At 39.4% G+C, this 13,380-nt stretch overlaps 1 protein-coding gene across 6 annotated transcripts in view; it reads left to right on the top strand.

Annotated features, from left to right (window-relative positions):
* LOC138147820 (protein unc-93 homolog A-like) overlaps positions 1-13,380 on the top strand; it is a 217,968-nt gene that overhangs the window by 168,076 nt on the left and 36,512 nt on the right. The window lies entirely within an intron of this gene.

Raw genomic sequence — 13,380 nt, 5'->3', positions numbered from 1 at the left:
CTTCCATCATCCTCTCTCTGATTCCCTTCCCCCCTACTCTCCTGTAGGGTGAGATACACTATTTAGTGTGTATTTCATTCCCTCCCCAAGCCAAATTCAATGAGAATAAGGTTGACCCATTCCCTTTTGCCTTCCTATTCTTCCCCTCCATTGTAACCATTTTCCCTTGCCTCTTCTATATGAGATAGTTTCCCCGATTCTGTCTTTTGTTTCTTAAGGTCTTCTATGGCTTGTAACCAGCTCATATTTTCCTTTGAAGCTTTTGGTGCAGGAGTTCTGACTTTAATGTCTTCCTCCTGTTCCATGCTTTGATCCTTTTTGTGCCCAAAATAGGAGTCTAATGTTGGATTCTTCTTTTTTCTTTGCTTCCTTTGCCTGGTCGTGTTGCCACTCAATTACTTGACTTTTGGGCTTTTTGCCACAGTAGGACTCAGCTACCAGACAGGGGAGCCTCGTACCAAATGCTGGGGTTTTCTCAGCTGCCAGAGGTATTAGTTGGGTGCCCTCTCTGAAGCCTCCACATGCTCTGGCAAGCTGGCCACACACCTCAGGACCTCCACCCTAGACCACAATCCAGATCCAAGCAGGTTAAAGCAAGAGTGATTACCCCTCAGACTGGTCACTTGGTCCCCCTACATTCTGCAGACCAGGAGCTGAAGCTGCCACGTGGCAGGGCTACACCTCCAGCTCTCAGCGGCTTCTTGCCCCAGGAGCAAAAGCCGATGCACTCCCAACTACTGGGTCCAAAAGTCTACACTGCACTGACCTCTCACTTTGTCCTTAGCATCTGTGTGTTGATAATTCTGGACTGCCACAGCTGCTGGTGATCTGCCCACCCTGGGGCTAAAACCTCTGGCTCGTGTGGGGCTGGGCTCGGTTCCCAAAGCACTGCACTGGCCGATTCCTGCCAGTCTGCTGGGCTGTCCTCAGCAGGAGGTTAGCTTCTCTGTGTCATTTTGTGGGTTCTGTAGCTCCAAAGTTTGTTCAGAGTTCCCTTTTACATGTATTGGATGTGGTGAGAGCTGGAGCCATGCAAAGGTCCTGTTTCTACTCTGCCATCTTGACTCCACCCTCGATAATTATGTTTTTTAAGAAATTAGTGGTATGGATATTAAAATTTTGTGACATTGGTGTAAAGTTTTACTCTTGAAATACCACCAATGACCTTTTATTATTATGGGTGTTTATGGGCACTGGAGACAAATTAATAAAGGAAACATTTAATGCAGTAGTGAATGATTTGGGGAGATGTTAATGCCAAAATCTAAGCTTTTGGAGATGAAAAAAGACCATGATGTTTGGTTAAAAAATTTCCTGAAAGTAGAAAGGAATCTAGAAGTAGTTGTCAATTGATGATAAAGGAGGTTAAGTGTAAGGAGATGTCAAATTTTATAGTTATAGGTCCAGGGGAAGCATTAATATCAGTAAATAAGATGCATATAAGAAGGACAGAGATCTGACCTGTAAGAATGCAGGTCACCAGTTAAACCCTGCCCTTACCAGTATTACTAAGTGCTTCTTTTGTCACTTGCTGAAACTCCAGTGAGTTTTTGTTAGTTTCTAGGGGCAAGGTAAGGGTTTAATGGAACTTCCTAGTTTCAACTTAAATATTGAAGAAATCTGGAAGAGAACATATAAGGGGGAAAATAGATTTCAACCAGAAGGACTTCTCTTTCTTTCCCTGTTGGGTGCAGCTTTGAGCCCTAGAGGGTTTTATTGTATTTTTTATTAAAAAATTCCAATTATATATAAAAAAATTTAAATATAACTTTTTTTCTTCAAATTTTGAGTTCCAAATTCTTCTTATCCCCCATGGAAAGGGCAGCAATTTGACATAGGTTATACATGTATAGTCATGTAAAACACATTTCCATGTAAATCATATTGTGAAAAAAAACAGAAAGAAAGAAAATAATAAGAAGAATATCTTTGATCTACATTTAGGTTCCACCAGTTCGTTCTCAGAAATCAGACAGCACCTTTCATTATAAGTCCTTCAGAATTGTCTTGGATTATTGAATTGCTGAGAATAGCTAGTATTGCTATTACTGTGCAAAATTTTCTCTTGTTTCTGCTCATTTTGTTTTGCATCAGTTCATGTAAGTCTTTCCAGGTTTTACTTGTTTAGCCATTTCCCAATTGATAGACATCCCTCAATTTCCAATTCTTTGCAACCACTAAAAAGAGCTGCTGTAAATATATTTGTACATATAGGTCCTTTTCCTTTTTGTTTTTCTTAATCCCTTTGAGATACAGACCTAGTAGTGGTATTGCTAGGTCAAAGGGTAAACACAACTTTGTAGCTCTTTAGGCATAGTTCCAAATTGTTCTTAACAATGGTTGAATCACTATACAACTTCACCAACAATGCATTAGTGTTTTATTTTTCCCACATCTCCTCCAACACTCTTCCTTTCCCTTTTCTGTTATATCAGCAATTTGATAAGTGTGCAGTAGTAGCTCAGAGTTGTTTTAATTTGCATCACATAAGCATGATTCAGAACATTTTTTTTCAAATGACTATAAATAGCTTTGATTACTTTGTCTTAAAAACTGACTGTTCATATCCTTTTACCATTTATCAATTGAGTCTCTTATTTCTGTAAACTTGACTCAGTTTCCTATATATTTGAGAATATATATATATATATATATATATATATATATATAATATATTTGAGTTCTGTATCAGAGAAATGATGCAATGTTTTTCATAGTTATAATGACCAATTATGTATTTTCCTCCATCTTATTTTCCCTGGTCATCCTACTCTTTCTCTCTCCTTGTCCATTCTCCAAAGAGTTTTGCTTTTGACTTTTACCTCCCTCAATCTGCCCTGATTTTTATCATCTGCTACACCCCTTGTCCCCTTCTTTTTCTCCTTTCCTGTATTGTATGGTAAGATAGTTTTCTACACCTAATTGAGTGTGTATATTATTCCTTCTTTCAGCCAATTCCAATGAGAGTAAGGTTCATGTGCTCCCCCTTGCCCATCTTCACCTTCACTGTAAAATATTTCAGCCTTCTTTTATGTCAGAAAATTTACCCCATTCTACCTTTCCCTTTCCCTTCTCCCAGGGCATTCTTCTTTCTCACCCGTTATTATTAATTTTTTTTAGATAATCATCCCATCAGATTCAACTCACACCTGTTCTTTCTCTGTCTATGTATACTTCTTCTAAAGTGCCCTAATAATGAGGAAGTTTTTAAGAGTTACAAGTATTTTTTTCCATGTAGGAATGTAAACAGTTTAACTTAATTGAATGCCTTATGGTTTCTCTTTTCTGTTTACCTTTTAATGCTTCTTTTAAGTCTTGTATTTGAAAGTCAGATTTCTATTTAGCTCTGACATTTTCATCAGGAGCACTTGAAAGTCCTCTATTTCAGGAAGTGTCCACTTTTCCCCCTGAATGATTATACTGTTCTCCTGGGTAGGTGATTCTTGGTTGCAATCCTAGCTCTTTTTTTTTTTGCCTTCCAGAATATTATATTTCAAGTCCTTTGATCCTTTAATGTAGAAACTACTAAATCTTGTGGTATTATGCCTGTGGCTCCACAATATTTGAATTGTTTCATTTTTTACTGCTTGAAATATTTTCTCCTTGACCTGGGAACTCTCTAATTTGGCTATACTGTTGGAAGTTTTCATTTTGGGATCTCTTTCAGGGGGTGATTGATGGATTCTTTCAATTTCTGTTTTACCTTCTGGTTTTAGAACATCAAGGCAGTTTTCCTTGATAGTTTCCTGAATGGTGAGGTCTAGGCACTTTTTAAAAATCATGGCTTTCAGGTAGTCCACTAATTCTTAGATTTTCTCTTCTGGATCTCTTTTCCAGGTCAGTTATTTTCCCAAGGAGCTATTTCACATTTTTATCTATTTTTTCATTCTTTGGATTTCATTTTATTGTTTCTTGATGCCTAATAAAGTCATTAGCTTCCACTTGCCCAATTCTAAGCTTTAGAATTATTTTCTTCAGTGAACTTTTGTACTTCCTTTACCATGTGGCCTATTCAATTTTTTTAAGGTGGTATTTTCATTAGTATTTTTGTGTGCCACTTTTACCAAGGTGTTGACTCTTTTTTCATGATTTTCTTGCATCACTCTCATTTCTCATCCCAATTTTTCTTCTACCTCTCTTCATTTTTTTTGGTAATTTTTTTGGAGGGGGGAAGGCAAGACAGTTAGGGTTAAGTGACTTGCCTAAGATCACATAGCTAGTGTGTCAAGTGTCTGAAACTGGATTTGAACCCAGGTCCTTCTTGACTCCAAGGACAAGTGCTCTATTCATGGCACCACTTAGTTGCCCCTTCTTACTTCATTTTTAAAATCCTTTTTGAGCTTTTCCATGGCCTGGAGCCAATGTATAGTTTCCTTTGAGACTTTGGATGTAGAAGTTTTAACTTTGTTATCTTCTGAGTTTGTGTTTTTATCTTCCCTGTAACCTTTCTATAGAAAGAACGTTTTTTTCCTGCTATTTGCTCATTTTCCATCCTATTACTTAACTTTTAACTCCATGCTAAAATGGGGCTTTCCTTCCAGAGTGGAGGAGAGATCATCCAAAGCTTCAGATTTTTTATGCAGCTGTTTTCAGAGGTGATTCTGGGAACCTATAAGTTTTTGGCTTCTCCAAGGTGGTATGATCTAGGAAGAGATGTGTTTACTACTCTCCTATACTATTCATTGGTCTCTTTTCCACCATAGAACTGTAACCAGGGTCCCTGTTCCCCTGTGGCCACAATCTCTAGGGTTCTAGTGCTCCTCTTTGCCCAAGGACTTGGACTCAGGACTGCATCTCACACCCAAGTATAAGTAATCCAACAGAGTCCTGCCCCTGGTGCCAGCAAATGGACCCCTGTAATCTTCTGACCAGTTGTCTGATTCCATTACCCTCTGTGAGCTGAAAGTTCTGGAAACCTCCACTGATACCACTGATTCAGTCACCCCCAAGACCTGCTCATGGTTTGTTAGGATTGGGGCTCTATTGCAGCCTTTGCTGGACAGCACTCCATTCTCATCCTGATGCAGTAGACCTTTCTCACTCAACTTCTAAGTTGTCTTGGGCTGGAAAATTGTTTCACTCTGTCCTTTTGTGTGTACTGCAACTCTAGAATTTGTTTTGAGGCATTATTTAAAGATATTTGTAGAGGTTTGGGTGAGAGCTTAGGCAAGTTCCTGCCTTTTCTCTACCATCTTAGCTCTACCTCTCTCAGCTGTGTTTTGGCCAGTACAGTAGTATCACATAAAAGAGTCCTTGCTAATATTCCTAAGAAAGAAGAATCCCTAGCAGCTGGTGCTAGTGTCAGCAGATGGCAGTAAATCAGCAGGGAAGCAGCCCAGCAGCAGAGAGTAGCAACAGCTTTACAGACCAGTAACAGTCAGAAGTTTCAGAAACAGAGAGGAACAACAGCTACAGAGCAAAGGTAAAGTGAGGCACAGTTGGCTGTTGGGGAATGGAGTGTAAAGGCTTCTTACAACTTGAAAAATATCCCCAGGATGTGAATTGCCCAGGAAGTATTCCTTCTCTGTTAGGTGGCATGGAGAATAATACATTTTGGAGTTCAGAGGCATTTTTCCTCTTTATTTACTTTGCTACTCTATCCTAAATAAAAGTTTTGCTTTTGATTTATCATTCTTAATCCTGTTTCTTCATCTGTAAAACAACTGATTCCAGATCTAGCACTTTATCTACTGTGTACCTGGGTACTTCAAAGAAATTAAATGCATGTGGAATTGGTGCCCACATGACTTGGTGGATTTCTAGAGACCACACATGTCACCATAGCCTATTCTGATGAAAATGTTTTCATATGGAGATGAAAAGGTCTAAAGGGAATGTGGACATGACAAAAAAACCCCCTCAAAAACAATGTATACACCTTTTCTGGTCATAGAATCACCCATTTAGAGCTGCAAGGGACTCTTCACTTCATAAGATTAGGAAACAGTTAACTAGATAGGTTGCTAATTATTCAAGTGGTAGAGCTAGGATTTGAACATTGGTCTTAAGAATCCAACCTACTCTGATCACATGGAGGGCCTTTCAGAACTTAATGAAATTCAGAGCTATGCCATGTAGGGTTACCCAAGATGAACAGGTCATAGTGGAGTTCTGACAAAAGATGAGTGACTGAGAGAAGGAAATGGCAAACCCTTCCAGTATCCTAGCCAAGAAAACTCCATCAACATGCTATGGTCCGTGGGGTCACAAAGAGTCAACCTCAGAATTCAAATGTCGTATCTTTCACATGACAGCATGCTGTAATGGCAGAGCAGTTTGCTGTCCTGAATTATCTTTGGCAAAAAGCTGTGAGAGAGGCACCAAGAAAGGAAGGAAATAAGTATTTATTAATGTCTTAATGCTGGGCACTATGCTAAGTACTTTACAATTATGATCTCATTTCATCCTCCTAACCCTGCTGGGATATAGGTGCTATAATTATTCCCATTTTACAACTGAGGAAACTGAGGCAGATAGCAGTTAAATGCCCAAGGCACATAATTAACAATGTCTGACACTGGATTTGAACTCCAGTCATCTTGACTCTAGGTCTAGCACTCTCTGCACTGTACCACCTAGCTTTCAAAGGATAGTGGAAAGGGCATTAGGTTTAAGAGTTAGGAGAAAGCTAGGTTCAAACTCCAGTCCCACCACTTCTCCAGGTCTAAACTATGTGAGCAAGGGCACATCACTGAACCTCTCTGTTCCTCAAACAGGTAATTTTGTTATATATCTTGTTAACATGGGCTCCGTAATGACTTTACTATATGTTAGAACTTCCCTTCTTCCCAAGGGAGTAAAACAAAGGAGTAAGGGGTCTTTTGTTAACAATCTTCACAGGGTTAATGTGAGGAAAGCACTTTACAAATCTTAAGTTGTCTAAAATGTGAGCTGTCATTATTGGGACAACAGCACTGCCCTCTAGCAACAACTAATCCCAACCACAGAAGGACTTGTTATGCTCGGTGGAAGCATCTTCATTGCAAGGAACTAATCCAATAATTTTCTAAATGACCTCCTTACTGTTTGCTGAACAACTCTCCATCTCATGGCTCTGGGCATTTTCTCTCAGTCCCTCAACCCTGAAATGCTCTTCCTCATCCTTTCCAATTTTTTTTTTGGCTTCCTTTGCGTTTCATTTAAAATCCTACCTTCTACAGGAAGCCGTCCCTAATCCCTGTTAATTCCTGTGCCTTTCCTCTGTTAATTATTTCCTATTTTTCCTATATGCAGCTTGCCTTGTATATATTTTCTCATATTGTCTCTCCCATTATATTGTAAACTCCTTGAGGGCAGGGACTGTCCTTTGCTCCTTTTTGTATTCCCAGTGCTTAGCATAGTACCTGGCATATGGTAGGCATTTAATAAATGTTTATTGAATGAATGAATGGTCTCCCTGCTTCATCTGTCTCTCAACTCCAATCTTTCCTCCACTCAGTTGCCAAAGTGCTAAAGCACAAGTCTGATCATGTCATTCTATTACTTAATAAATTTCGATGGCTTCCTATTACCTCCAAGAAAAAATGTAACATGCTGTGTTTGACTTTAAAGTTCTTCACAACTGGACCCTTTTCTATCTCAGTCTTCTTACACTTTATTCCCAACCATGTATTTTACAATCTAGCAACAGTGGCTTTCTTGCTGTTCCTCACACATGGCACTCCAACCTCTGTCTCCATGCCTTTTCACTGGTGGTCGCTCATGTTCAGCATGCTTTCCCTCCTCACCTTTACTTCTTGGCTTCTTTCAAGCTTTGGCTAAAATATCACCGTCTCCTGGAGATTTTTCCTACCCCACTACTCTAGCTACTAATAAACCTTCCTTGAAATTTACCTTCATTTTACACAGAATGTATTTAGTATCTATATAGTTATTTGCATGTTGACTATGTCAAATGTTAGAGGTATCCACACACTAATAATTTCTTAGTTCAGGTTCAATTTGGGGACAAAATGAGGCAATAGAACCGCATTGAGCAATTAGCAGAAGGAAGTTTACTAGTTTACTTAACCCTAAGGTAGCAAGGATATGTAATGAGGATACAAGGCCCTTAACTTTCCTGGTTGCATATCTCTTCGTTTCCATGTGAAAATATTTTCATCAGGATAGGGTATGGTGACAACTGTGGTCTTCAGAAATCCAGCAAGTCAGATGGGGACCAATTCTACACTGTGGACTTAACTTCTATGAGGCAGACAGATACACAGTGGATAGAGTACTGAATCTAGAGTCAGAAAGACCTGAGTTCAAATCCAGCCTTCAACATTTACTAGCTATATCATCTTGAAAAAATCCCTTAATCTCTATCTGTCTCAGTTTCTTCAACTGTAAAGTGGGAATAACAATAGCACCTACATCTCAGAATTAGTTTGAAGACCAAATGAGATAATATTTATAAAGCATATTGCAAACCTTAAATTGTTATGTAAATCTGTCTTCTTCTTCTTCTGATAATGATGATGATGATGATGATGTCTCTACCATTACAATGTTAGCTGCTTGAGGGCCAGAAGTCTTGTTTGTTTTTTCCCATGTTTTTATATCTCCAAAATTTAGTACATCTCTTACATATAGTTTGTACTTAATAAATCCTTGTTGACTGATGAGATGATTGAGATAGACTGAGAAGGATGAAGACTGAAGAAAGACCATCAGATGTGGGCATTAAAAACATTGTTGATTACTTTGGAGTGAGCAGTTTCAGCTGAATGATGATGTGGGAAGCTATATTCTAAAGGGTTGAACAGTGCATAAAAGGAGAGAAAATGAAGGAAAGATTGTAGGCGTTTTCTAGGAAATTGGCTGAAAAAGAAAAAAGAGAGATGTAGCATGAGAGCATAGTAGAGTGTAGTAAGGGTTTTTCAAGGATGTGGAAGACTTGTGAATATTTGGAGGCAGTAGAAGAAGAACCAGTAGTGAAGGAGAGGTTGAAGATTAGAGAGAAGGGGGATTATTGAGGTTATAATTTGCAGGAAGAAATTTGAGTAAATGGGGATGAGGGCATTTGTAGGGGGCTTGACCTTGGCAAACAAAGGGTCCACCTCACTGTTAAACACTAGGGAGAAGGAGAAGAAAGTAAGTAATGATGTTAAGGATTTATGAGATGAAGAAGAGAAACGAGGGAGCTTCCATGAAATGGTCTCAGTTTTCTGAGTAAAATAAGCAGCACCCTGAGCTAAGAGAGAAGAAATAAAGGTGGGTATAGGAGACTTGAGGAGAGAAGAAAAGGTCTGGAATAGCTTCTATGTAGAAAGAGGGTATCAATTAGAAAAGTATGAAAGACCTAGTTTTCTCAAGAGGACTCAGGGAAAGTTAGATTGAATTAATTTGGAGTATATGCAGTTAGCACAGCTGCATTGATTTCAAGTTCCATTCAGTGACAAATGAATAGGAAAGCAAATGGTGGAAGTAATAATGGACTGAGGTTTGACAAGGGATGTATAGCAATAGGACAAGGAACTAAGGGAGTCAAGAATACAGGTGACCAACCATAGGATCAAGATTGGTAAGGGAAGAACATTAAGTCAGAGCAGGAATTATTAATGACCTGAGAAAATCCTGAGGGGTAGAAAGAGTAGTGGACACAAAAAAGAATGAAAAATTGACCTAGGAGTGATTAGGCAGGTAGTTAGAATAACAAGAGGCTATGGTTATATCAAAGAATGCTAGGGTTTTAATTAAAGAAATAGAACACTTGTGGGTAATGGTGAGATCCACTGTTTGCCCATCTCTTTGTATGGCTAAGATGGTTTGATGGAGATTATAAAATAGTAGGAATCTGAGGAATTAAGAGGCAGAAGAGTTTGAAGGAACATCATTATGGATGCTGAAGTCCCCTAGTATAAAGTTAAGAATTGGGAAAGAGGTAAGTATGGTGAGCCAGGTGCTGAACTCCCTGAGAAAGGAGGGATAATGACCTGGAGTCTCATACACAACAGCCACCACGACCTAGATTAGGATGGAAAATTTTTATTGAAGTGAACTTCAAAGAAAGGGATTGTGTAATGTCAGCAAGGTGAGTCTTGGAATGGTAACAGAAAGAAAGGAGTATCCCTACTCCCTTCCAGCAACAGTTTGTATGTGGGGGCAGGGGGAAGGAGAGGAGTGGGAATGACGTGTTCTCTAGTCAGTACTAAAGAGGATAACAAAAGATGCAGTGTCCTTGGGGGAAGCCACTAACTGATACCTGCAGTAGCAAGCATCCTAGCATACCCAGGATGACTGCTACCACAGGTTCTTAGATCTACTTTTCTAAAGGAAAGCAACTCAAATGGGTTAACAATCTTACTTTAATCAATCAAACATATATCATTTACCTAGTTCAGGGGGAAAAAGTCAGCACCCTGGACTTCAGAAAATACAAACAGAAGTTACAAACAGAAAAAAAATACAGACAAGAGAAACAGACAAGCAGACAGGGCTTCTAGCTGTCTGACCATTACATCCATACCTAGTTAGTTACTAGAGGGAAGCACCAACATCTGGGTTTTCAAAACCAGGGGGGGGGGGGGGCCTCAACGGCTATCCAGAGTCTCAACTGGCCAAATCACACAACTCTTCCCAAAGTAAGCTCCAAAGCAAAACCTCACATCAGGGATTATATAGCCTTCTCCTGGGTCAGAGAATGTGACAACCCTCTTGATCCACTGCCCAATCACAAAGTGAAAAGGTGTGGGTGTTCCTGAAAAACAAATCTCCTGCCACAGACTCCATATGACCACATTCAGCCTTTTAGGGGGCAGAGTATATTTTCAAATCAGGGAAGGTTCTCAGATTCACCTAAGCCTATCAAGGGGCCAAAGGGCAGGGAAGATCTTCAGATTCCCATTACCATTACAATACCTAATGGAGAATGAAAGAAAGAGATCCATGATAAGAGGACCTTTGTTCACTGTGGAGCAACAATTCCAAAAAGTAGAGTGGAAGAGGTGATGGGTAGGATTGGAGTGAAATGTGGGTGGGGAAAGGTGGAGGAATATGAGAACAGAAGAATGGGAGGTGGGGATGGTTCGCTCAGTATTTGAGTAAAATAGGGAGAGGAATAGTAGGTAGTGGGAGGTTGTTAGACATGGGGTAACTGTGGGTGAGATGAACAGTAATGCTTACAGTCTTGAGACTGTACAAGGGGTCTTGTTGCTGGGCAAGGCCCATAGTATGTGGGACATGAATCTTCGTGCCCGATCTTCCTGTGGCTAGAATATAGTCAGTGTTATAAGCACTAGCTGAGAGTACTGGGCAAGTTCTGAATGTGGGTCACTCCCAGCCTTCTTTTCTATGTGGCTAGAGGAAGAGGAAACCCTTAAATAACAACTGAGAGTTATGAAATGACACATCAGTTCAATTGAACAGGGAAAAAGTCTGATACATTGGAAAGAGCATTGGACTGAGAACCTGGGGTCCTTAGTTTGAATAGCAGCCCAGTCACTGCCATGACCCTTTAGGCCTCTATAAAATGCAGGAATTAGACCAGATGCTTTCTAAGATTCCTTCCAGCTCTCAATCTGTGATCCTATGAATATTTAATTATCTCCTATCTTCTAGGCACCATGCTGGAGATACCAAGCAAGACTAGAACAACAACAACAACAAAAATCCCTTCCCTCAAGGGGCTTACCTTTTATGGATAACTAGAAGATAATCTTGCTTTTAGTAATCCTCCAGACTATATTGTTGAGGGCCAAATTTTCTTGTGTTTTTAACTTTTCTCATCAGCAAATAAATATAAAATGCCACATCTGGGTCTCCTAGAGAAGTACTGGAAGCCAAAAAATAAGTTAATAAAATAAGTTAATATGGACAGAGAGAAAGGATTAACAGCAATTACTCCAAAGAAGCAGCTTGTTCTTAATGAGGTCTTCAATAAAATGTAATAGTTTAGAACAGGTGTGGGGAACTTGTGGCCTTGAGGCCACATGTGGTCCTCTAGGTGGTCAAGTGCAACCCTTTGGCTGAATCCAGACTTCACAGAACAAAATAAAAGGATTTGTTCCCCACCCCTGGTTTAGAATATGGGTTCTTTAACCTTTTTTTTTTCCTAACGGACCCACTTCCATAGTCTGGTGATGACTAAAGACAGACCCCTTCTCTGAATAATGTTTTTAAATGCATAAAATAAAATATCTAGGGTTACAAAGGAAACTTTTTATATTAAAATAAGGTAGTCAAAAATATGTTTTATAAAGTTCACTGAGCCATGGTTAAGAACCAGGAGGTTTATAAAAAGTATGACAAACCACTAATCTAGATATATCAAGTCTTACAGCAGCAGCCTTTCCTTATAGTGGTAATTGTTCATTAGTCGTATTGAGGTCACCTACAAAGAACGTTGCAAAATATTTGATTCCTACTATTGAATCAAGCATATTTTTCCATTGGCAGAGGGACAAGTAAATAGGAAGCCAGCTCTGCTACTAAAAAGAAACAAAAGAAACAAAAATCTTCCTTATTTCTAGCTCTGGGTGAAATATGAGGTGCATTAGGGAATAAGAAGTTCTAAATGAACTGGGGGATACTGCACCCACCTTCTCTGGCCCTTTTCTAAGATGTTGGCTATCAGTGATGACGTCTGCATCTTCTAGAAAAACATAAATATAAATAGGCACCTGACTTGGTTTTGGAAAATATGGACAAACCACTACCAATTCAAGATTATAGGTCAAATCAGTCCCTCTTTCCAATCAGGAAACAACTGTCTTGATTCATTGAACTGAAAAAGGTTCTAATTGGAGCAGCATCTATAGCATCAGACCCAGTACTGTCATTCTCCTTGATTATGAGATGAAGGGGTTGGACAGTTTGGACAGCTCTAACTATATGATGATAGAATTCAAGCTCCTTGAGGGCAGAAAATGTGTCACCTTTATATATCTATCCCTGGTGCCTAGCACAGTGCCTGCCAAATAGTGGGTGACTGATAGATACTTACTGATTCATCCTTTGAGTAACAACATTTAAGAGGCATTAATCATCTGCAAAACACTCTGCTCAGTGATAGAACAGATACAAAGTTCATATAAAACAAGGTCTAGTGATATCATGGAAGAAAAAAGAATGGTGTCCCAAGTCCATAGATTCATTAACCTTCTGCTGATCAGGGAGGGCTGATAGCTAGCATCTTGCCACTTTCAGAGAATGTTACCTTGGCTTTTCTTTTCTCTTTTTAGAATTTTACTGACCTTTTCTTTTATAACATCTCCCTAGCATTTGACCTAATATTCCCAGATGCAGATTAGATGAGACTGGTAAAGATCCTGAGTCAACAGATCTCAGATCAAACCATCACTCTGCCATTTAGTACCTGTGTGACATTTGTTAAGTCACATCACCTTGCTGGGACCCAGTTTTCCAATCAATAAGATGAGGGGGTGGGCTAGATCTCTG

The sequence above is a fragment of the Petaurus breviceps genome, unplaced genomic scaffold (assembly GCF_028583685.1).
Source record: "Petaurus breviceps papuanus isolate PSGF00001 unplaced genomic scaffold, PetGlider_PUasm1.0 90808, whole genome shotgun sequence".
NCBI classification, from domain to species: domain Eukaryota; kingdom Metazoa; phylum Chordata; class Mammalia; order Diprotodontia; family Petauridae; genus Petaurus; species Petaurus breviceps.
Note: the sequence above shows the minus strand (reverse complement) of the source record. Positions and strands in the feature narration are given on the sequence as shown.